Raw genomic sequence first — 25,157 nt, forward strand, 5'->3', positions numbered from 1 at the left:
CTCTGTTTAAGGTTACAAATGGTAAAAGGGAGCTCAGGCAAATGATGATGTAAATATATTATCCCCATTCCTGAATTGTATCCAAGAAATATCTGAAAATGTTCCCTCAGCCCTCTGTGCTTACTCCACTTTTGCTTTGTAGACACACGGGGTAATCTGCATATCTGTATACAGTAGGTGTTTAATGAGGAGTTTCCTTAAATGAACTTGTGATTTTGATGTTTAAGACTTAAATTCAGCCCTGATGTTAATTCCTGAGCAAGTGATTTAAAAAGACTTACAGTATAAACTTTCTTTCAACGGTATACCCAGTACATAGTGAAGCGCAAACCAAAGGACAGTAAGTGCTAGAATTTTATTGGTCTGGAATCTAAAAAGACATTTGTATTCATGACTTAGTACTTGGGTTTTAGAGTACAGATTGGGGGATCTCCGATTTGGCCCAACAGTAAGCACACTGAACACAGAAAGTATTCAATCAGCAGTGCACAGTTACAATGACAAAGCAGCATTACACATACTGTAGGTCTCTATGCTCATCTCTGAATTCATAAAGGGCCAAAAATAGTTGTTTTTTTTCTCCGTGTTAAATTAGGCTTCTATAAAAATGAAATAGACCAACTAAAATCTGCATAGTTTTGATCTCCAGGACAGGGGTCTTGCAGGTCTCTCGTTGTTCTAACCTTAGGATAGCAACACTGAAAACAAATGAAAAGATCAGGAGAGAACGATTTCAGGGAACCAGACGCACTGGCTTATGTTTATCCGAGTAGAAACAGAGTCAACAATGTGCACTGGGAACTGTGATAAGAAAAGCAATTGGAATAAGAGAGACCTGAATTATAAAATAAAACCATAAGGTATAAATCATAATAAGAGGCACAAAAATGCCCCATGGTTTCTTTTGTTCTAAAATTTATTGCAAACCATTGATCTGTCAATATTTAAAGTTCAGTCCGTGCACTACATATTTCACTTAATCAATCTAAACGGACAGGGCACTGGTCCGTCCGAGTAAGATTGTCGGTCATTTTGAAATATCAATTCTCGCTCAGTCATCTCACAATCACACAATAGAAGATCGATGTCTCACTGGTCGATTAATACAGAATGTCAATAGCAATCAGCACGGGCAGAGAAGATGAGAAAATCGGTTTGGAAAGAATAAACTGCAGATGTGGGTGCTGGCGAGGAAGGTGTCTCTCACAGTGTGGGACCTGTTCTTTTATTCACAGGGTGTATCTGACTAGCTCACCCCATTGACCATTTCTCGTTATAATTTGAAACGGTTAAAAAAGGGGTTTAAATAACATGAATTCAGATTGCTATAACCCCGGACTGGAAAAAGTCTGCTTCTGGCTGATCACTTGGGATGGAATCAAGAGCTGGAAGAAAGCTGTGGCTTCATTGATTTCCCTCAAATTACAGATCCATTTGTCCCCTGCCTGCATGTGTTCTTAATTGGGAACAGTTTTGGTTCACACCACTGTTAATCTGTAAAATTAACCCTTTTCTTTCTTGGAGATGAGAAGATTATTCCAAACTCTGGATATTGATGACTCACTTTGCACATGAAGAGACATCTTATGGTGAGTCACTCCTACAGAACCATTTAACTAGTCATACCTGGACCTCAGCTTCAGCCTCCTTCCTTGAGCAAAACTTATAAGCATCTTTTGAATTGGATTTTTTTTTTTGCATGTTATATCATCCTCTGTCAGAAGCCTGCAGTCAGTTTTCAGTACTTATACACTGGGGAAATGGTGAGCTAAGTTATTACAGACATGAGAAAATCCTCAGGTAAATTAAGACCCAGCTGGCTGACTGCATTTGAACATTAAAATGAACATTACATCCCATCTCCCTGAGTAAGAATGAGGTCCCTTGATGGTGGTGTTCACCCCAAAGCTTAAGTGTGCTTCTCTAGGTAGGCGTTCTGTCACTTGTGTATAACCACTGCCATGCAAAACTTTATCTAAAGACATCACATAGCCTCTTACTGTCACTCATTTTAATTTGAATCCAAAATACACTGCTCTGCAACTAATGTTTTAGCTCTCGACGTCCTTTATGAGCGCCCTGGTTGTCTTAGCCTGACAGAATGCTATATGGTATAATGCTGGGGCTGTTTTGCCTGTCATTGAGAAGCAGTATGATATGAGCTGATGCTTCGTGCAGGATTGTGATTGTTTAAGACATCAGAGCCAAACTGTGTCACAGAGTGCTTTAACCCAGGCCTGTGGGTTTTCTGTGATGGAGATAAGTGTGTGAATAATCATATCGAGCTTCTAAAAACAAGCTTTATTCTGCCCTTTTTAGTGGAATTGTACAATTATTGTTGGATATATTGTGCCACCAAACCCAAACCTAGTTAAATGTATACAGTATAAAACTTAAAATGCAGTCTCAACAATGCTGCGTGGTTTTGTTTAGGATGTATTTCAAGGGCATCCTTTCTGATGTTTGAAATAGCACTCGGATGGCCTTGCTTCAGAGCCATAATCATTGGTTATCCAACATCAATGCACACTTAAAAAATAAAGTCCAAGAGACATAAATGTCCTAAATATATAAAAGGCTGAACTAAATAACTAAATGTCTGACCTAGGTACAAGCTTTAAGAATCTCCCACAGGCTGTAGAAATGGTTACACAAATCTCAGAGAGACATTAATGGAGAAAGATGTCTTGATTTCTTCAGACATTACAGAGACTGCGCTTCTTAATGCAGTCCTGCAGATGGATTAGAAGAGAATAAATCTTGGAACATGAGTGCATCATTTATTAGCAATGCCCATGTTACCTAGGGCACTTATTAACAAGGGGGAGGGGGTAACAATGGTCTTTAAAGCATATGTCTTGCACTTCGCTTTCTGAAAGCCAATAGATTGCCGGGATGAGCTCGCAAGGGAAATTTTCATTTATCCAAAGGACATAGGCCACAACAGTCGTTTTCCTTTACAATGGAAGAAACGCACACAGAGAAAGCAGAAAGCCAAGGAAGAGAGCAAACAGTTTAAACTTCTTTATGCAAGTGAATCTGTCTTTTCTGCTGTCAACTGTGAAGTGATTAAAACAGAGGAAGGTTTGAATTTCAAAGCTTAGTGCCTTCAGTTTTTAGATAAGATGGCTTTATTGGCCATATACAATTTCTTGTATTAGGAATCTGTTTTTTTGCATACCCCAACTTGCTCTCCATGAGACACAGACAGGGAGAGAAGCTTGGGGTCAGAGCGCAGGGTCAGCCGTTTATCCAGCACCCCTGGGGCAGTTTTCTAAAAGGAATTGTAAAATCATGAAGATGCCTTTTAATAAAATATATACATATAAACAGAAAACTGTTTTTTTCCCCACTTCTACAGTATGCATGTTTTTGGAACTTCATTTGGAAGTTCACATTCTCTGTATTTCCATGTAAAGATGTTTTTTTTAAGTACAATCTCATTCCAAGTGGATGTATACAGGTACATGCTTTGACAAGTACACCTCACCAGCCAACAGATCGCTCCAGACCGCAGACCAGCTGAAATGTTAACCTACCCTGATGCATTTAGTTCAGTAAATTCTATAGCTGAATCACTGTTATACTGTTAGAACATTAGTGGCCTTTAAGAAATCTTCATTTATAGCTAAACATAAAATTAGCTATTTTTTTGCAAATAAGTAAGCAGTTGCCCTTGGTATGATGTATAAATAAACTATTGAATCCCATTGTTCTTTACAAACATACAAAACATGCCAGCATCAGTTGCATTCATTACACTATACACAACTACAAAAGAGAAAGTACTAAAAACACTCCCTATTTAGCACAGAGATGCTCCCAGGAAAAAAAAAACAGCCTTTACAAATGAGATGCTGAGGGGCTCTTTGTCTTTGATATTGGATTCTAAAACTTATTTGCCAAGACTCGAGTTAAAGCATTTTTGCCTGACTAAATATTTCATACTAATTTATGTAGAGCACATGTTATTCTCTAGTGAAATCATTAAGACCGATGTTCCACTAGGTTATAAAAAAATACAAAAAGTATGACTACTGACCTTAATACATTAATTTGAATTTCAAATACATAACAGTATATAGTAACATACTGTACAGTATATGTCAACATAATACAGTATGTTATATTTAGGCCATGGCTATCCATATAAAGTTACCAGTATAGATATAATGATGTTCTACTTTACTGGGATACACTATGTTATTACTTACACCAATAATTTACAACTGGCTGTGCTCTACAGTAATGTAGGCACTATTTACTTCTGCATCGACTGAGCATGTCTTTATCTGTATAGTTAAGTGTTGTTTCCGTCTGTATTGTGCTTCCTCTGACCTAGTCGTCCCAGGGTCCCTGCACTTTGTGACATAGATGTAATGGGGGCTGACCTACAAACCCGCAGCAGCAAAAGCCTAATTGATAAGTAATCAAATGAGATCAATCTTTCGAAAAAGCCCAGGGCATTTAAAGGAACCAATAGGTTCAGTCCCTAGAGCTGAAATTCAATGAATGCAACACTCTGGAGACCAAGCAGTTCAATGATTCAGTAGGAAAAAAAAGCCTTTGACCACAGGGGGAAAAGATCACTTCAGACACACTCGTCAATCTGCTATCTGATTGAGTGCTAGAGCTCCTTTCACAGAATAGAGGGTTACCTTACTACAACTGCACTGTGGAGAAAGCAGTAGAGTTTTCTACAGGGATAGGGAACCAATCCTATATTTCTACAAGGCAAGGTAAAATGCAGCTGAGCAGCAGGAATCTGATAAGATCCTGTGGGAAAAGTAAAAGACGTATTGACTGCAGTTTTAGATTTTAGATTTTAATTTGTCATATTTGAGCTTAATTGCACATACTGTGCAGTGTAACAGAGACTGTGGTTTTAAAGCTGTGCTGTTAAGACTAGGAATGGTTAGATCAAAATTCTGTGTGATGCATTTCTATCATTAAACAACCAGGATATCTGTACAAAATGAAGTATCATACAAATGTTTTTTTTAGTTAGAAAACATGCTTTGCAAGCCCAAAGACTGTGAAAATGTTATTCAGGGTAAGGGTATACTGACTTAGTAAATGGTGTTACTTCTCCATATTTATATGTTTTCCCCAAGGCTGTTTTCACATGTAAAGACAGCTTTTGGCTTATGAAACATTTTGAATTTTCAATCAAATTCAGTAAGTAAACAGCATATTACCTGCTGTATCCCAAATATTAGTATTCTAGAATGCTAGAATCCCCAATAGTAATAATGTATTAGACATAACGGGTGTAATATCTCAATGTATGAGAGCCTTATCAACTGCTTCAGACCTGTGGAATGTGGCAGAAAGTTATCACCTATTCCAAAATATTAAAAAAAACAAATCAGAAAGAAGAGTATTTGTATACTACAGTTCAGCTTTAAAAAAAGAGCTGTATAAACACTGGGCTGCATTACTGCATGAGCACAGTTAGAAAATATATCTACACACAAGTGAGTGGACACATTATACACAGATACAATATATTGTCAGAGATTCATCTTCAGGATTCCCAAACATATAAGCTCTTCTGTTACACTGTGAAGTACAGATTTTACTGCATATTTAAATAGATACAGTTTTCTTTATAGCTCTGAAGTGCCAGGCATTCCATTATTTGAGTACTGACGTTTAAAAATCCACCTGAGCTGATTTTTTTGTTCTAACAGAAGCAGTCTCTCTGTTGTTGATAAACACACTCTTGGCTCTTCGGACTCTTCGGACACTCTTCGGACTATTCCAGTAAATGCGACCTGTTGTTTTTTGGTACGTTAACATGGTCCGCTACTGCCAGCTATCTTGTCAGAGCAGGAACATTATGTTGCATGCATGGGACAAGCCCGGAGCAGAGACAGGGAGTCACACAGGACAGCCGAGTGCACTAGGAGGGAGGAGGAAAAGGAAGGGCTCCTCATCCTGATAGCTGTTCACCAGAGTGACAGCCCTCAGTTGCAAATATCACTAGAGAGGAGCAAGGGAAGGAATGTTAATGCATCATTTATCACCTGTCTGCTTGGCCTCTCGTGAAAGATGAAAACTTAACTGTAATGAAAATCCTATCGATTGCAGTCACTTCCTTTTAAATATATTGCTTTCTTCCTCTCTTCCTGGTCTGTTAGAAGAGGCAAAGGAGCTTGTAAAAATCAAAGGCGAATCAGTCAAAAGGCCAAGGACTGACAACGAGAAATGATGTGGGCCTTTGGTGAACTTTTACAAAACTTGTGCCCTCCTAAGGAGCCTGTCTGCTTTTTTATTCCTGTAAGCCATGGAAATCGATAACAAGGCCATCAAATTAACATTATCTAGAAGACTGAGCTTATTGTAGCCAAAATGTAAAGTGCCGTAACACTCAAAACATTCTTTCACAAATATGCATGAAAAGGCAGAAAAAAAATGTTTCGGATCCCAAAATCATTATTTGATACTTAATCAATACTATATATAAAGCCCTTCCTTATAGTACTGTTTGTAATAAGACATCTAATGGTTCACTGATGGTCATAATGCCCCCCAAGTCCACTGTGCAAGAGCATTTTATACCTGAATGGAGCTTGGAGCAAAGAATGACTGATAGCTGTGCTGTTTTCAAAGTGAAACAAGAGCACCACAAATCCTATGCATTAAAGGCCATTTGGAGATGAACATTCACATCCAAACACACACACACACACACACACACACACACACACACACACACACAAGCTTGTGTGCTGATAAAACCCTGGTTCACGCTCCAAGGCAATACTTGACCTCCCTATCAATGGATCAAGAGCTTGGAAAACAAGAGTAATCACTGCTGTATTTTTAAATTAAAGATCTGAAGATAGGGTGACAGCACGAGCCCATAGGAATCCATGTCTTCAGACAAGTTATGGGAATTAAGAGGAAATTTATCAGCCAATCAGTCAACCATGCTCAAAGGGGTCGAGGGGTCAATTTCCAGAAAGGTTTAATTATAGACATTTTTTTTTTTGTTCAGGCACCTGACACAAGGTTTGAATTGATGGGACTGACTGAGGGAGGACTGCAGCGATAGTCCTGTAAGTGGTCACTACTTTATCATCACATAACTCATTTTACCTCTATCAGCCTTGCTAGACCATGGCCAGAGACGATTTTACACCAAAAATAACAAGGGTACCGGGATCACCCATATAGAACAAACAGATTTAAACCAGGCTCTCAAAGCGTCAAGAGTAAGAGACGAGGAAAGATATACAGCACAATGCGCTGTACATCAAAGACCTGCCGTTATTACTTTATTAGAGCAGTTTAATGGAATTACAATGAGAAACTGTGGGTTAGGATTCTTAACTTCACAAGAATAATAACTGCAAAAAAAAAATCAATCACCACATAAAAATATAAACCGCATCTATAAATTTTAAAATATTGTTGCGGTTCAGGGGATCAGCAAATGCAAAGCGACGTTCTAAAGCCTATTCTGCTCAGCAAACAGAACTGTTGCTGGCTAATTATAAATACCTCCCTGGTAAAATGCTCTTCAGTAAGAACCACTGTAATTCACTCTTTAACTTTAAATAAAAGGACAGTTACAATTTCAACAAAGAACAGTTACTGTTCTTGGGAGCCTCCTGGTAAATAAGTTAATAATTCTGCTACTCTCTCCCTTCTTCAAAATTATGTGTTTGCTGACCCCTGGACCACAACAATATCTACTGTTCAAACTCTGCAATTTAATCAACAGAAGATAATAGCAATGGTGCCTTCTATAGTGTTATCCACAGGCAAAATGATTCTGTGGTGTTTAGAGAATGACCCACTTGCTACTGTTTCTAACTACTTTTCTATTTATTGCTCAATTTTCTTACTCTCTCGCTGAACCATGAACTGCAAATGCATATATACAGATAGAGAGAGTCTACACCCCTGAATATAGTCACAAGATTTATTTGAAGTAGCCCTCAGAGGCAGCCATTTTGGTTCTTATGTGAGCCATGAGTTGGCACAGAGCCAAAATGGCTGCTGACAGCCCAGTCATTCAGCTCCGGTGTGGGCAGCTAAACCCTTAACGTTCACCTAAACTGGGGATTTTCAAACTATGGTGAACACACCCCAGTGCAGTACAAGCTGGGCCCAAGGGGTATGTGACAAAAATCCACAATGGCTGACAAATTAAATGAAAAAAATTACTTCATTACTTCAAAAAACGTTTGTGTCTCTCCACACAAAATATCAGAGTTTAAATGCTGTTTCTGGAGCATTGACACAGTTCTCAGAGACAGTTTATTGCTGAAGTGCCTCACCTTTTTTGTTACAATGGATGTTCTGCATAGAAAATGAAAAACAAGGGGAGAGATACTAATTAAAGCCATTGGAAAAAATGTTGGATTTTGGTGATATTCATTGCTGAGTATCCATTCCTGGACCTGTTTCGTAAAGAAACTGCAATAACTTTTAAAAAACAAACAACTAATGCAGTTCAACACAGACATTAAGTCTTGCAAGAATGCATTGAAATATCCTACCTCATAAGTTATAGAGGAAAGCTAAAAAAGGAAATGAATGCATAGTCCCAACAATCTGTTTACCAGTTGGCAAAGACATGGTAAGTTGTATGACTGGCAAAAAGGCAGCTAAAAAGTTGGATATGATCCCTCTTTCTGACAATACTGTGTCACAGTGGATTAGTAGCATGTCTGAAAACATTTGCTGCCACCTAATCAATCACACAAAAAAGTGAATTTTACTCACTGCAAACTGACAAGTCGACAGACGTTTCAAATCTGGCATACAGTGTCTTTTGGTTTGTGTTTGTTACTTATTTGGGTATACAGTGATTTTGTGAGGATTTTTTGTTCCGTCAACCATTTCCCACCGATACAACGGAGGGAGATATTTTAATTTAAATGACATTTTCACGAAAGCCAACACTGGGCACGCAGTGCGGAATTTTGTATAGCGGGGTTATGTCACTGGCAATGTGTTTCTGTGAAAATAGTTAACATCATTAAAGCTTTCCCACTGAATTCAGTTCGCAGCAATATGCAACAAAATGGGCTGTGAACACCAAATGCTTCAGCAAGTTTTGTCAAGGCTTTTTGAACCAAGATGTGAAGTTTAGCAATTTGTTAGTGGACAACCGGTTTGAGTTGTCATCTTGATGGGCATGAAGAAGACTGGCTGCAGAAATCAGAATCAGAAGAATGAAGGTTGCAAAGTGGGCACTAGGTGAGAAACTAAGTACAGCCTTATAGATGAGCACAGGAAAACAGGACAAGGACTCCAGGACAGGAGTAATGTCATCACTTGCACGCAACCTGCCAAATTCTGGAGATACTGAAGTTTGTTCAGTGTGGATTTAGATATGACAGCGAGTAGAGCATCACAGTCATTGATTTTAGAAAATGCAAATGTGTTGACCGGCTTTTCTGCTACAGTCAGAGGTAACATATGACATACTGTAAATATGTGACGTTTTGGACATGTGGGTCAATCGTCAAGCCTGGATCAAATATCACCCCCACCTTTTTCCCTTTTTGATTGAAATTCAAGTACAGTGTTATCAACAGAACCCAACTTCAGAACTGAAACCCCCAAGAAAGACAAAGTGTCAGCAATCAGTAAGATAAGAGCTGGAAAAATTAAGAGCCATGCCACAAACTACAAATAGTCTAAAGAGGAGAAAGTAAGATGTCATGATTACCAGTTCAGTTAACAGTCGTCTTTGAAAGCTGTAACTTTGTGACCTCTGTCATATAAAACATTGAATTGCAGGTCTTCCTATACATTATTCATGTGTGAGATTTTAAACCCTTGCATATCTATAGCATCTGTGGTACATTTTTTTCCTGATCTATTCTTTATAACCCAGAGGAGCAATCACTAAAGTGGAGCTGCTTTTCATGGTAAGATCCAAATTTTTAGTTAAAATAGTGCTCAATTTCTGGTCTGTACTGTTCACCTTCATATTAAGATTTAGATGATAAATGGATTTTGAATACTGAATCAGCTTAGTTAGTTCTACAAAATCTTAATGTGTTCTAGTTCAAAGCCACAACTGACCTTCATAATCATGCTTGGTTATGAGGCCTAGCTCAAGCTGCAGTCTGAGGGAGCAATCTCCTTCATTATACCTTTGACAGTGCAGTACACTGGTGTGGGTGCAAACACTCCTTTTCAGGTTATTCTACAAGGAATCTGTGGAGCTGCTGCAGTGGATCTCTTTGGAAGCTATTGTCTGAGCTACACACTACCCTGTTCAACGCTATCTAGGGAGGTCAGTGTGACAGGGAATGCCGCCCTGTGTTGAGAGAGCTTGCCAGTATAATAAAATCTCCAGTGGCTGTAAAACGCTCTTCAAAGATCACCTAATACATAGCAGATTGTGCCACATGGATAATCTCACAAAGGGGTCCTGCGCTAGCTTCAAAGAATGTTCTAACATACCACTTCTTAGAGAAGGGAATACAGAGGTTTACTCCTTTCACTGTTTGCCATCTGACCTTCACACAACCTTCATTTAAAAAAACAAACTATTTGGACTTTGACATGACATGTTTGAATATTTTTTACATAGAAGTTTGCTTAACTAAGACTGCCAGATCTTGCATCTATCCAATGACTGTACACACCTGTTTCCCCTCAACTGATGGCAAGGAGGGCCACAGCTATGTTAAAAATAAAATTTACCTTTGGGAAAATAAACCTTTTTCTCCGTAGAAGAAAGACCTCCACATTACAAATAATACAATGAATTCTGAGCAATAGCAGCACGATAGGTGTTAGTTGCACTGTCTGCATAACCAGAATACGGTACTTCCTTCAAAGTCTAGGAAGAGAGTCGGGGAAAGGCAGAGATCTGTGGAAATGCTTTTTGTTTGCAAGTAATTTCAGGAGGAGTCTGCCCCCATACTGACATTGTCTTGACTTGCTTCCCTCTAACCCCTTCCAGGCCTGTATAGCGACAATGTGCTCCTGTCACTGTGAAGCAGATGTGAAGTGACACCTCTGGCAGGCAGCAGATCCAGGCAGCTCTGCACAACTGCACTCAAGATGCCATCCGCAGCTCAGGTCCCATGATGCCCGGCAGAGTGCCGCTCCGATAACATTTTATGGGAAGGTTATCGGAATGACCTACCCACGTGAGGAAGGGATCGGGACTATAAATTATTCTAAAAAGAAATATCTGAGGAGGGATTTATTTTCCGCTGGTATCAAATAAAATTCTTAGCACTTATTTAGCAGAAGAAAATAATATTTAAAAGAGCCTTCATTTCTAAGCAGAAATCAGAGCAGCAGCCAAGGGTTATGGTATATTCAACTGGAATTCCTTGTTGTCCAGAAGCCATCCAGAAAGAATATCAAAGAAAACTCACTAATTGAAATATCAATATAACTATAAAATAGCGACCCCACAGAAATATGAATATTACTATAATATTCATATTTTCATTATACAGTAAAACTCTCCAGTTTGTATATGAGCTTTCTATATGTATTGTGTTTAATTTGTCCTTTAGAGCATTGTACCGTTACACCTATTTCTTTGAAACGAGGCGTTCTACAAACTCTAATTCACCCTCTGTCATTGAGGTTTTGTGCCTGTTTTGACACAGTCTTACACTCCATTTTGCACACCGTAATTCAATTCAGTTCTCAGAACCCTGAATGTCACACACCTTCAATTCTTGTTCTGGGAATTATGTAAATTGTAGATAGGTGCACAGATGGAATTAATAAATCGAGCAAATGAAAAAAAAAAAGGACCGTGATTTGTATTGTAGGACAGTGTATTTGCTTTATTTTGAGCACAAAGAGATGTAGAACCCAATTACAAATGGGTTGCAAAACATGAAGAGCCTGTCTCGGTGAATAATAACAATACGATCATTATTTCATAAGCGTTTTACAAAATCCAAAGAGCTGTACAAAAGCACACACATGCATCCAATCTATAATTTACCATCATTCTCAGCAGCATGCATTGCTATTTGAACACTAAGAAACATACTGACTAATCTCTTTTGCGTTTGTATAAATTCTCTTTTGAACAGGAAATGTCATGAATGAAACTGAGTCCCCTAAAACATATCAGAGAGCATAAGCTATGTTCTCATTTGCCAATATGAAGAGTTTGCAGATCTTTGGAAGGAGTATTGGAAATGCAACATAACTACACTTCCTTTACATATTTTCAAGCCATAATTATTTGACAACCCTTCTTGAAAAACAACATCTGGATTTTAACAATATGTTTTAATCACATTTAGATATATAGAACTGTTAACAAACACCCCTCATTAAACACAGTTAAAAGACTTCCGCTTTTCCAGTAAAATAACTTGTTTGATTAAGGATTTTTGAGCTCTTTGACTACAGATTTAAATATTTGCTGAATGTTTTTCAGAGGATTTGTACAAAGGTTTTAAAAATCTAATATCACATTATGGCAATATGTGAGGAATGTTAAGGAACAGGTGGTAGCATAACAGAGAATGAAGCAGAGATCGGTTGAGAAGTTAGTTGCAAACACTACTGGAAGCCAAAAGGGAAATACAGATAGCCGAAAAATATTGAAATGGAGGCAATACACTTAAATGAACCTGACAGGTAATGTTCTTACCAATTACTGAAAACAATTTATACTGTGCATAGAGGTCTAAATCCTAGCAATAGAGTTTTAAGTGTATGTTTGAGTCTACTTTATTAAGGTACTGTACACAGTTACAGAGAAACGTATTGATAAAAATGCGAAACAGTGGTCTGACACTATTTCAATCTTGAAATAAGGAGCGAACGGTATTTGTTCATCCTTGCTCATTCAGAGTAATGACAAAGTAGCTCCGAGCAGAAACAGGCATTTCTACATGTGTGCCTATATAAGCATTTTTGTGTGTTATGACCCTTATGGGGGAGAGAAAGGGTACAGTGCCTTGTGGGTGTGTGTGTGAATGGAGCCAACTGGAAATGTAGACTATTTTCCTTCGCCTAAGTTAACCTGCGTCTACACCTCTGTCTCAAAAGAGACATGAAGCCCCAGGCCTAATGGAACAGGGATTGAGGTAGGAGGGGGGGGGGAGTAATTTTTTATCTCTTTAATCAACCTTTCCACCTTCTGAACAATGTGTAGATGTCATTAGTTAACCGCAGACGTTGATGGGTTTTGACAACTGGCGATTGTGCGCGGGCCGGGGAACACGGCTTGAAGATGTGTTTGTCTTGGCTCAGAGCTCTAGTGCTCCTGGTCACGACTCTGGCTCCCAGTGCTCGTCACTGTTCTCCACATTCAAAGATGATTGCTAATTGTGCGATAAGGGCCGGAGCAGAAGCTCTCTGTGCCTTCTTTAGAGCGTTGTACTTTCATAGCAGCTTCGCCTGACAAACGCCATCGAGTCGAGTTACGAAAGGACCCCACAACTGCAAAACACGCCAGCTTGGATAATAACACATAAAATACATGGAAGTTAACTGGAAATACAGTATACAGTATAAGGATGTGCCAGCATGGACAGATTAAGTAAGATGAAAACATTTCCCAAATATCTGTGCTTTAAGCAATTTAATATTGTCACAGATTTGGAGCTCATTGTAAATTACACATAAAAGGAGGAAAAAAAGAATGTTGCTACATGAAATTGCACAAAAACAAACAATTATCCAGTACAGCATCACCTTAAGAACCTTGCTCCACAAACCTGTGTATCGGGATGGATCGAGACTACATGCTCGCTCTTTTTAACGTTACTCACTGCTAACATAACAGTGGAACAAGGAAACAAAAGAACGCTTTTCCTGCCTTTCTCAGACATCTTTATTTAACGTCTGAAGACAGCTGGTTCCTTTTAATGTAAGCTATTGATTAAGGTAATGGAATCCGAGAGGTAAGACATGCATGTTAAAGGAACACCGAGACGTTCTGAGGCAAATTCTAGCCCATTGGGGATCCTGTCCTGATTATCCAATAAAGGAGGCAGTGCCCTTTTTGTTATGTATGGCTGGTCTTAAATTTTCATCTCTCTGTGAAATCCTTTTGGCTGAAACACTGGAACAAATCTCTTCCTCTTATTCATCAGAATAGGGAGTGTGTGGCTTTGAAGATGAATGAGGGACAAAGTGGCTTTTTTTTTTTACAAACAAACTTGCACAATGATTTTGCAACCTCAGCATACAAAGCGATGAGTTTTTGAAAGCCTCCAATTTAATTTCTTAATCTTCAAATGAATACTTGAATTGATCTTACAACAGCTCCACCAGCCACACTTCAGAGAACGATTTGATCCTTTTTCATATTTCTGAATTCAGATTTAGAGCCAGGGGTGCCTAAAATGCTGGTTTAGTTTTTGCACTCGATAGACCACTTCTCTGTATATTTTTAAAATACAAAAGAATGATACTAGAAATGATCACCAATATTTTTTTTAATGAAGAGTTATGACTCCTATGTGTTAATTATTAAATCACTTTAAGTGTGATTATGGTGGTAAATAGTTCTCTTTATAAATTTCAGTATAATTTAAATATTTCATTTTTTGTTAACATGTAAAAACATGAAAATAGTTATTATAATAATACTGTTACCACCAAGACTTAATACACATTTTTAGATTTTTAGATATCTAAATAATGCAGTATAATTTTGTATAATGTAATGGAGAGCATTTATGATATAGATATTTCTTTAAAGAAATCTGATTTGACAATTTTGGAAATACAAACGAGCTCCCATTCATTCATCTCTTTAGTTTCTGGCTATCAGTTAATATCTTAATTCTAACCACATTACTGTAATCGAATTAATTAAACCCTTCATTCAGGTCTTGAACCGTTTTCAGATTTAAACCTTCATATTAAAACCAGAATTGAGAAAACGTAAAGGAAAAGACTGACCTGTGATCAACAGGACTGCTTTTTTGTGAACCCTATTGGTTTGTTTGATGCTTTCCCTGTGGCAGTGACAATGATGAGCTTGTGCAGCACTGTAGTGTGGGACTGTTACTTTACGGTGTTGCATTTTTTAATGGATTATCTGTAAAGCACTTTGAGATGATCCTCCCTTGAAATTTGCAATATAAAAGTGATGATGTCCTATTTATGCTCACCCATAAAGTCTTCTGTTTTTTTTGTCCGCTATAAATTCCACACTACAAATCATCTCTAAAACACATGTCTTAGAGATGTCAAAATACTAATAGCCATTGTGTGAACAATACTAATAAAGACAAAAATCTGGACACTATATATAAACCACACAGATACACACCAAAAATTGGAACTATGAGAAAAGCATGATAAAACAACTTGCTTTAAAATTTCATAAAAGTGTCTAGTGTGTTCCCCTTGAAAGCTTATGTTTTACGATCATGTTTTATCATTTTAGGATTATTCCATGGCCTTCTAAGTATATTGCTTTAAAAAAAAGTTTCACAACCTGAGATGCCTTGTAAAACTTTCAAGGGATTGTAATGAGTTCATATTTTGTTCTAAGATTTATATTTTTAAACTGTTAAAGTACACATTTTAAGCACATTATAATTATCAATACACAAATGAAAAGTTTTTAATTTCAGAATCATAGGCTTGGCCTTGTTTAGCTTTCCTTCTTGGTTTTATTGAAGAGGAAGCAAAAACATCTTACAACTACAATTATAAAACAGGGAACAGCTTGAAGAAGCCACCTATGACAAAGATGTAGGAGTTTATGTTGACACATTGTTTTGATCTTCTAGACAATATGGGGAAGCAATAAAAAAAGTAAAATGTTAGCATATATACAGTATATCCAAGTGTATAATTAAATAATGTGATTTAATGTTAAAATAGCATAGTTTTAATTACACTAGTATAATCTCATTGCAAAGATTATTGTGCTGGGATCAATCAAGAGAAGATATACAATTCTGAACTGTTCTATACTGACAGGCTAAAAGCACTGAATTATTTTTGTCTGAAATAGAGAAGACTACACCATGGGCCACTACAAGTATTCAAAAAAGAAAAGGCCAAATGGCCTTTCTCATATTCTTAAGTATATTTCAGAAACTGTTAATCAAAGATCAACCATCCTATCTTATGGAATAAACAAACACATTTAATACGTATGATTGCATGAAAGACTATTGTTTAGTTTCCATGTGCAGTTTGTTCAGCTTGTCTGAAGAAAAAAATATTGCTGTGAAGTAGTCTACATACATTACTCCCTGTGTGAGCTGATCCTAATATATGCACGGATTAAGGAAACAATCCTGTCTTGATTAATTGTGTGGGAGTAACATTTAAAACATTTTTTCTAACACAGCTGTAGAACTCCATAAACGCTTGATTTGAAGAACTTTATTCCCACTTGTACATATAGCCAAATATGTTCATCACTCAACGGTTCAAGTCAAGCCCTCCCTTCCTTCTTTGTTTGTGCTGTCATAAAGTACACTACTCACTCAAAACACTACAAAATCATATCTGGGTACACAGGTCCAGATCAGTGGAGTGTTGCAAAAGACTTTGATCATGTTAGGCATGATTCTCAAGGGCCTGTCAATCAATGTCCCCCTAATTGTTTTAAATAACAAGCAAGCTAGTGTTACACGAGCACAAACGTCAATTCTCCAAGCAACGTGAGGGTGTGTTAAACTTGGTCATGCCCACAACCTATCCAGAAGTACAATACCCGAGAGTCTGATTCTCTTCTTACTCGATTTTATTTGATTTAAAATTCCATAACAACATTTTAAATTAATCTGAACAATTAAATCCAGTTAAATGCAGTATCGTTTACTTGAATCCTACATTTATCTTGCATTTGGATTGTAACAAAACACATTAATTGCTTTATAGTGGCTCATTAGCAGATTTAGGCCAAATACAGCTTGACTGAATACTATATTTAGAGAAATAATTACTGAAATGAGGTTCAATCTTTTATAAAGTTAAATGGAAAATAAGAAGGTATAATGTAAAATGGGAAGTCTGGGTAGTTTTTCTTATTCGACATAGGAAGACAGTTCTGGAAACAAAGTATATTTTTGTGAAAATCCTAGAGAAATATCACATAAAGTATAGACAGTTCTGACAGCTTGGCCAGATTGTTGTGTGCAGTTGTCTTTTGCAGGGTGAAAAGCAGCAAAACAAAGTACCTTCCAAGCACATGGACATCAAATTTGATCTATTTATAAACAAATATCAAAGGTGCAGGGTCATAAATTAATGATGTAAAACTAAAAGAAAACATAATATGAATAATTTCTGAAAACATCAAATCAAGGTTATTTTCTAAAGCGTTAACAGTGGAATGATAAAGGAAAACTAAAAAACATGACATTACGTTTTGTTATTTACCTACTCAAGGGAATATTTGCATTTATAACTTTAAGACATCATAATGTATGCATTCCAGAATTTTTATAATAATATAAAAGTATGCATCCCCCTTGTAGAAGGTATATCCAGTGTTTATTATCAGTTTGAGGTAATTCAGGATGTTTGGGAACATTCAATCAATACAGCCATCTGAAATAAATAGCTAAAATCATTTCTTCATACACAGCCCTCAAATACACACACCTCATTAATACAAGGGCTATTTGTGTTTTTATTGAGTGTGGCAATTTCCAATTGCTTCAGATTTACGATATTGCATTCGACTCTGTCTTCCAAGTTTCTCCCTAAGTATTTCTGAGCTTTGAGAATGAATCGTTTCCTGTGTTGGTTCGATGCTCGATTCGTCTCACTGAACTGAAAGGCATAATAAATCAACTGATCGAGTCATCTGGGGAATCACAGATTGATTGGTTTGATTTACTGAAATAATTTGCTCACCAATCTTTTGTGAACTGCTCAGCTCTATTTACCAGTACGATCCATTGTGAAGCAAAGTTGTTGCTTCCTAAATTGTTCCACAGCTTAGAACGTTTTGGCATTCAAGGTCACGCACTTGTGCAGTTTAGAGGGAACACCTGATACAATGCTTATATAAGCCCTCTTGCACGTGCACACGTGAACATCTGGATCATTCAAAAATGAAATAGGTAGTGAAGTCTCTGAAAACAAAAAAAACTGTAAGCTTCTTTGCTCATATCCAACAGAACCACAAAGGAGTCATGGTCCTCCTATTCCATTCCAAGACTTTATTCCTGCTACTCTTAAACCGTTTAGGTGAAGGTGAATCAAGTGTTTAAAGCACGAGCTGGACTGAAGTCTTGTAAGGGATGTTAAGGCTTACAATGGCCTGAAAGAGCCAGGGTTTCCTCCCTGCTGTGTCACGGAACAGGCAAATACTCATTTCCCCATTACAGAGATCCTGAGGAAGCCAAGCTTCAGCTTTGCAGAGGGGAAGATACTCCCACGAGGAGGGAAACTCCGAACAAATTCGAGTTTCATTGGCATTACAGTGGAATTACAGTGTTGCCAAACCCTTGCTTTAACACTGGAGTTTCAAAATGTGTACAGTGTGCACTGCTCAGAACGCACAATTGGCAAATTTACAATAATTTTAACTTTCAAAACTACAGGGGGCAGGGGAGCAGGTGGCATGGCGGCACCGTAGTTAGCATTTCCCTGGGTTCAATTCCTGGGGTGCTGTCTGCATGGAGTTTGTGTTTCCTCCCCGTGTTTGTGAGGGCTTCCTCCAGGTGCTCTAGTTTCCTCCCACAGTCCTCAGACATACCGGCAGGTTAATTGGCTCCAGTAGAATTGGTCCTGGTGTGAGTATGAGAGGATCACACTATGATTAATATTAATAACACTGAAGCACATACAGTACAGTTGAAATTTTCTGCACCCTTAACCTTGGAAAATAACAGCAGCTCGGGCTTAACCAATGTAAACATTCTTTGTCTTGTTCTATATAGTAGCTACCCTTAGATAAACAGAATCCTTGTATTAAGCCAGCCGATAACTACGTACTGTACCAATAGCAGTAGTATTTCAAAGTTCATTACGCATCACCTTATATGATTATCTCTAGATCTGTATATTCATACACATGGATATATATACTTTCAATGCGGATTGACTGGAAGCAATACATAATATAACATGGAATGAAAATAAATGAAGTGAGAGATTGTATTCTGCCCGTCTTTGCTTTCACAAAGGTCACAGGGTATAATGCTGCTCGTATTAATTAAATTGCAACAATACCGGGTGAAAACAAAGGACAGTATTTCAATATCTGGAGTTTTATGAGCGACAGCCGCAGCTGTACTGAAATAAGATTATCTGGGTTCTGCGGGTTCAGGTTGTTTGCTCACCTGAGTTGGGTGAGTGATCCTCTTCCCCACTGAGCCAGCCGAAAGCTCCCTGAACCTTTACAACACCGACTCACGATTCTTTCCTTAGCCCTACTGTAAAGGGCTGAGAACAGCCGGGGTTATATCCCTTCACTTCACTACAGAGTCCACCTTCTCTCCCACCTCAGTGTAACCAGGGCTGTCTTTTCATAAACTCCCACCTTAAAGTCACCTGTCAAATCAAACAAGCCAGGGGTGACATTTAATTTAAAACTGAGTTGAGAGGTGAGGATGCTCAGTTTAAGAGAGCCACTCACACACCTTTCAAAGGACACTCTAACAGGCTGCTACCCGATTCAGCTACTCAGCGAATTGCTTGGTGATGGTTTTCCCCATAAAAATAAAGATCAGTCATACAGAGAAAATCTGTCTTATATTAAGACACTCAAAGAAGAAGCTGCAGAACTTTGTCAGAAGGCTCTTGAGTGTCAATATATATTCACATCAGAGTAGGCTCATTTTTATTCATACTTATTTCATGTAAAGACATCACCACAAGACTGTAGGTTACTGAAGGATGTCTTTTTACACTTCATAATATTTCCAGGTTTCTAACTCGGGGAACCTTCTCACATCAGAGGTATCTGAAGCACAAGATTCTATCAAGGATATACCGGCGGGTTTGAAAGACATAGATACTTTATTAAAACGAATATATTTTTCCTTTTTTACATTTAACATATACTTGTAACATTAGTGATTTGAATATAAAATCTATGTACAATCTTTCTGTCAAATAATATACTCCTGCTTTTTATTTTTTAAGTATAGACTTCCGTGTATGTAAAGACTCACTTTAAGGAAAAGAAAACTTAATTTAATCTTAAATAATGCATAAATAGCATAACGAAATTAAAAAAAAAATGCTTCTTTTGAAGTCAACTGCAGTAAATTGATTAACACCATTTCTGTTTTTCTTGCTGAAATAAAAAAAATGATTTGATAGTCTCATCAGGATGATTAGCATATGACTGCAGTATCTTTTTGAGGTCTGAATTTATGCTCACGTGTTTTTTTTTTTCCCTTATGATCACAGGGTGTCTGCTGCAAATCTCTCTCGGATCTGGCCGTGCGTCTTCTGCTGCGGATTTGAAAAGAACGCTAGTGCTCAAGTTTACAGTTGGCAATTTCCAGAGAAGCTCCTGCTTTAAATATAGCCTGCTGCCCCCTGGTGGTAAGTACTGGGAACACTTGGACCTGTCTGCCAGACAAGTAAAGAAGTACAGTAAATCCTGATAGATTTCCATGTTATGTATATATCCATTTTCTGACCCTTGATGCCCTGTCGCATTTTCAATACAGCATGTATGCCCCCAAAATCTGTATTAGCAAGGCTTTATCCACTACCCAGGAGACTTCTGTAATGAGCCATGATTGAATACCACCGGGTGTATAAGCATCTCCCAGTCACTGACTGATGGCCAATTAAACACTTAAACACTCAGGTGAGAGCTATTGATCATCAGAGAGCGAGTGAGCTCCCCACACATCATAAAAACAAGCAGAGGGCCTTACAGTAGATGTGCTGAGACAGCTGTTCAGGTAGTGGATATACTGCACCCTCGTGTGTGTTGTGCAAGCTTTAAGATGTTTTAATTGTCATTTGAAAACTGATCCCTTTTCCAGTCTCTATAAATTTCATGAAAGGAATACTGCTGTTCAAACTAGAAAAACTTCACTTACAATCTTTTAAAAAGAAATGTATACTTTTCATTAAAAGCAGCATTTAAACTGGGTCCGTTATAACTGTGCTTCATTCTTTTAATGAATCTTTCGAGGTAAATTAGACAATGTTTTTAAAGATATAAATACAGTTTTACAAGGGATGAAAATTAGTAATACAACTAATTATTTTAATGTTATATTTAAGGAAGGAACACAAATTGTCTGCAGCCTCAAGATTCTGATCTGAAAGGAAGAACTGCATTACATTAGATCATGTAAATATTTTCTATTAAAGAATTCTTGTGTAACTGTCATTTCTAGGCAAAATGCAAAGATAGAGCTCAAAGCTAAAAACTAATTTTGTGGGTGAAATGCTCATTTTGAGGTACAAAATTCTCATTTCATGACACAAAGAGTTTATTTTGTCTGGGGGAAATCATTTCATGAGATGAGGTGATCATTTTATGCACAAAAGGTTCATTCTGAGGCATGAAATGGCAATTCTGGGGCACAGAATTTATATCTGTGAGCTGAAGGAAATTCAGGAAATTGGCAATAATTTACCTCCATACATGACACTTACTAACCACTCGTGGAATATGATTTTTAAAACGGGGTGTATCTGTCTTCTGTAGCAATTATTTTTCATTTTTTCCCCTTGCCAAATGATGGGAACAGGAAGGTGTATAATCAACCAAAAACAAAACATACTAGAGCAATGCATTAAGACTGTCATCGTTTCAATAGTAAACATCTTATTTAGCACACAATTTCCTTATGGACCTTACTTAGCATACCTACATGCCAACACAGCTTTTAATCATCTGACGTGCCAACAAAAGTGAAACTACAGCACATGTACAGTACCTACTTATCATCTAAGCACCACTGCTTTCCCTTGTAAGTTACATACAGTGCTTCAGAAATGTAACCTTGTTCCCCAGTCTGTATTAGGACACTACTGCAGCCCTGCTGCAGCAAAACAGCCTGAGGATCAAGCCCTGCCTTTGCTTGTAGTGGAGTGAAAACTAGAAATATTATACTGTATGTGTTTTTTGAATAGAGATAAATACAGAGATGAAAAAACTACAGTTTTTTACAGTTTACTTGATTGGACTTCACAGGAGATCTGGGATATTGCCTCCAACTCTCTCAATAACAGTGAATCCTTCAGGATTAGATACGAAGAGACAAGTTAAACCAGTTGTCTGTATATTCTGACAGTTTTAGGGGTCACAGTTTATTCTCTCCTGTTTCCAGGCCTTTCCGAACCCCTTGTTGTAACCTGCAGGTCCCTGAACTTTTATGCGTACCTCAAGAAAATGAATAGACTTTACAATAAAATTGTCTAAATGTGCTTGGACACACAATCTGTTTAGTTTTTCCGTCAGTCAAACTGACAATCAAACTGAGAAACAAAGACACAACTCTTTTAGGTCAAAACATATTCAAAGCTCTTCCTTGAAGTGTATATTAAGAATGGAAGCTTTTTTTTCATATGAGCTAGGGCTGTGGAGGATAAAAACCTTGTCAAATGCTTGCTAGCACTGTCCCTTCAAGTGAAATCCATTCAAACAAATCTCTTTGCAATCCAAGATGTACGACTTTGTTCATTTGATATTTTTTTGTTTCAAACAGCATTGGGTTTCTTCACAAATGAAACAGTAATGCCTTTACGGATGTGCACAGGCACACACCAAGCGAGTTAGACTAAATGAAGGCAGAAAAGCACTAAGAGACCACAGCATATAAAAAAAAAAAAACAATCATTAAATTCTCTTAGGAGTAGCCCTTTATTCTGGCCCAGAACGAGGACAGAGCTTCCAAGGCAAATGTGGTGAATGCTCAAACACCAAGCCCATATTAATATTACAAATCACTCCTTTGAAAAGAAATGAACAGCTACACTAGTGCCCTAAACTAATGCATGTCAGACTGTCAGACTCTGGCCAGCATTCCGAGCCATTTTAATGGAGAATTTCAAGACACGTCACTCAATGTGATCGGCAGCTTGAATTGTTGCAGACAACAAAAACTGAACAAAACCTTAATGAAAGAAAACAAGGAGTTATATTAGTGAGTGGTGCAAACAACACAGCCATCCTTCCAAAAGGTCACCTTATTTCAGCACGTTTTTGGGAAGCCAAGCTAGATTTATTATCTTTGTGACGTTGTCGTGTGCTTTGCAGGAAAAAAATGCTTTCCTGCTATAAATGTAGATACTGCAATTTTCAGTCTGTGTATCTGGATATTCGCTTATCGAGGAAACAGAATGGTTGGAACAGTTCCCATTGAGGTCTGCTTAGGTTCTCCTCCCAAGAAAATCTCTATTGTACAAATGTACAAGTTATTTTTGTCAGTTAAAGGTGAGACAATTTATCATGCAGCTATGGATTATGAAATTTCATTACATGATGTGCATCATGATTCATTACCAACAGCGATATGCAGTGAAGCAGTTCCTGAATGATGAATGAAAAGCAGGGCTGTTAGAAAGATAGATGTCTTCTATATCCTCTTTAAGTGTAGTCTAACAATAAAAAAAAACAAATCAGTGACACATGATGCAATTTAAATTAATTTTATAATTGAAATATTTTTTAGATAAAACACCTTGGAAAAGGGACAGTCTAGACTTTCCTTTTAGGAATTCTGATTTGCAGTGCTTTGTTCTTTTACTCATGCCTCACCTCACCTACTGTACATAGTCCAAAAAATTTGAAATGGATGAAAAGAACAAATACTCGTCTCGAACCAAAAACAGGATCATCCAATCTCGTGTGAATTATCAGTCATCCATCCCTCACCTCAAGAGGCAAGCTCTTTTACAGAGCAGAAGAAGAGGCTTTAATCTCGATGTCAGAAGCAGCTCGAGCAACTTTTAATTACTGATTTTACCCACCAAACAGACATTCATCCTCTTGACTAAAACACCAGCCTAAAACAGGGCACTCTCTCTCCGAACACCGTTGTGCCCACAAAGACATCATCCAACATCAGAGGTCCAGGAATTCATCACGTCAGCTTACCCTGATGAGGAGAATGCGCTGATACTCAAGAGATTTAATTATATCTTTTAAGAATCATAGCTGTTTGTTGGTTTTTTGTTTCTTTTGATAACAGCAACACACATGTCCACTGAATGAAGCATCAGACTGGAGGGAGGATATGAGTCCCAATTTCCCAAAACTTACAGGCACACATCTCAAAACCAGTTCTATAATAGCAGTGTAATGTATGCGCATTTCAAAGGTAAGGGAATATTTTTCTGTGTGCAAATTCCCCAGTAACTGGAATACTAGCACTGAGTAATGTGTTGCACCTTGATACAGCGTACAGTGATCAACTTGCGTTTTAACCACAAACAGCATGTGTGCCCTACTTATTAAAGTTATGTAAAGACTATATAAATACATTAGTAGGATGAGGAGCAAGATAGCAATAAGGGAAATATATCTTAAAGCATCTGAACCCAAACCTTAAATCAAAGGACCTTCCTAACAAAAACACAACACCATGGAAATATTAATGTTTTAGCAAAAGGGCACATTCTGTACATGGTGATCGATATCCTTATAAATGCTATTTGACGTTCAATTGCACTTAAAATAATAGACTGCGAGTTTTGACGTTCAGCTTTATGACACCACACCTTTTCATACATATTTTATTTAGTAATTAAAATTACATGTTTCCAAAGGCTATTCATAAATGCAAAGGACCAATAACTGTCAAAGTATAAATTTATTAATTTAGAATACATTTTCATATGATCAAGCCACATGATTTTTTTAAATCTACCTGTCTTTCAGCTCCAGAGAGGCCTGAGAATACTGACAATTTAGCTTTTTTAAGAAATGTGTAATAGTTCTTTATTATACTGTATATTATAAAAAGTGGAATTTTGCAGACTTTGAACTTCCTGGTATTTTTGTAGATCATTTGTATACATGTAAATCAAAACCTCAAAACTAAAATGAACTAGAAAAAAATATATATTTCTCCATTACTCTCACCCACTAAAAGAAAACAAATTCTTCTTACACAGTTGGACAGAAACAGCAAAATTAAGTCAAAATGAGTTTTTGAAGCATAAAGGACAAAGGCAAGCCCACTTGTTTCAAAAATGCCTGGTAGGTTTGCATTATAGAAACACAAAAAATCCTAATTCAGTGCTTGACCTCCAGAGGACTAATTGTGTTCAAATTTTTTTTTTTTTCT

General features: G+C 37.4%; 1 protein-coding gene and 1 long non-coding RNA gene across 3 annotated transcripts in view; both read right to left on the reverse strand.

Annotated features, from left to right (window-relative positions):
- Nucleotides 1-25,157, reverse strand: part of unc5a (unc-5 netrin receptor A) — a 195,953-nt gene that overhangs the window by 165,001 nt on the left and 5,795 nt on the right. The window lies entirely within an intron of this gene.
- On the reverse strand, nucleotides 17,132-19,711 carry LOC148650624 (uncharacterized). The gene is made up of 2 exons (XR_015926170.1): nucleotides 19,233-19,711; nucleotides 17,132-18,678 (listed from the first exon to the last, which is right to left on the reverse strand). It is a non-coding gene; the product is annotated as an uncharacterized LOC148650624 (long non-coding RNA).

Source organism: Lepisosteus platostomus, chromosome 13 (genome assembly GCF_059453375.1).
Source record: "Lepisosteus platostomus isolate fLepPlt1 chromosome 13, fLepPlt1.hap1, whole genome shotgun sequence".
Classification (NCBI taxonomy): domain Eukaryota; kingdom Metazoa; phylum Chordata; class Actinopteri; order Semionotiformes; family Lepisosteidae; genus Lepisosteus; species Lepisosteus platostomus.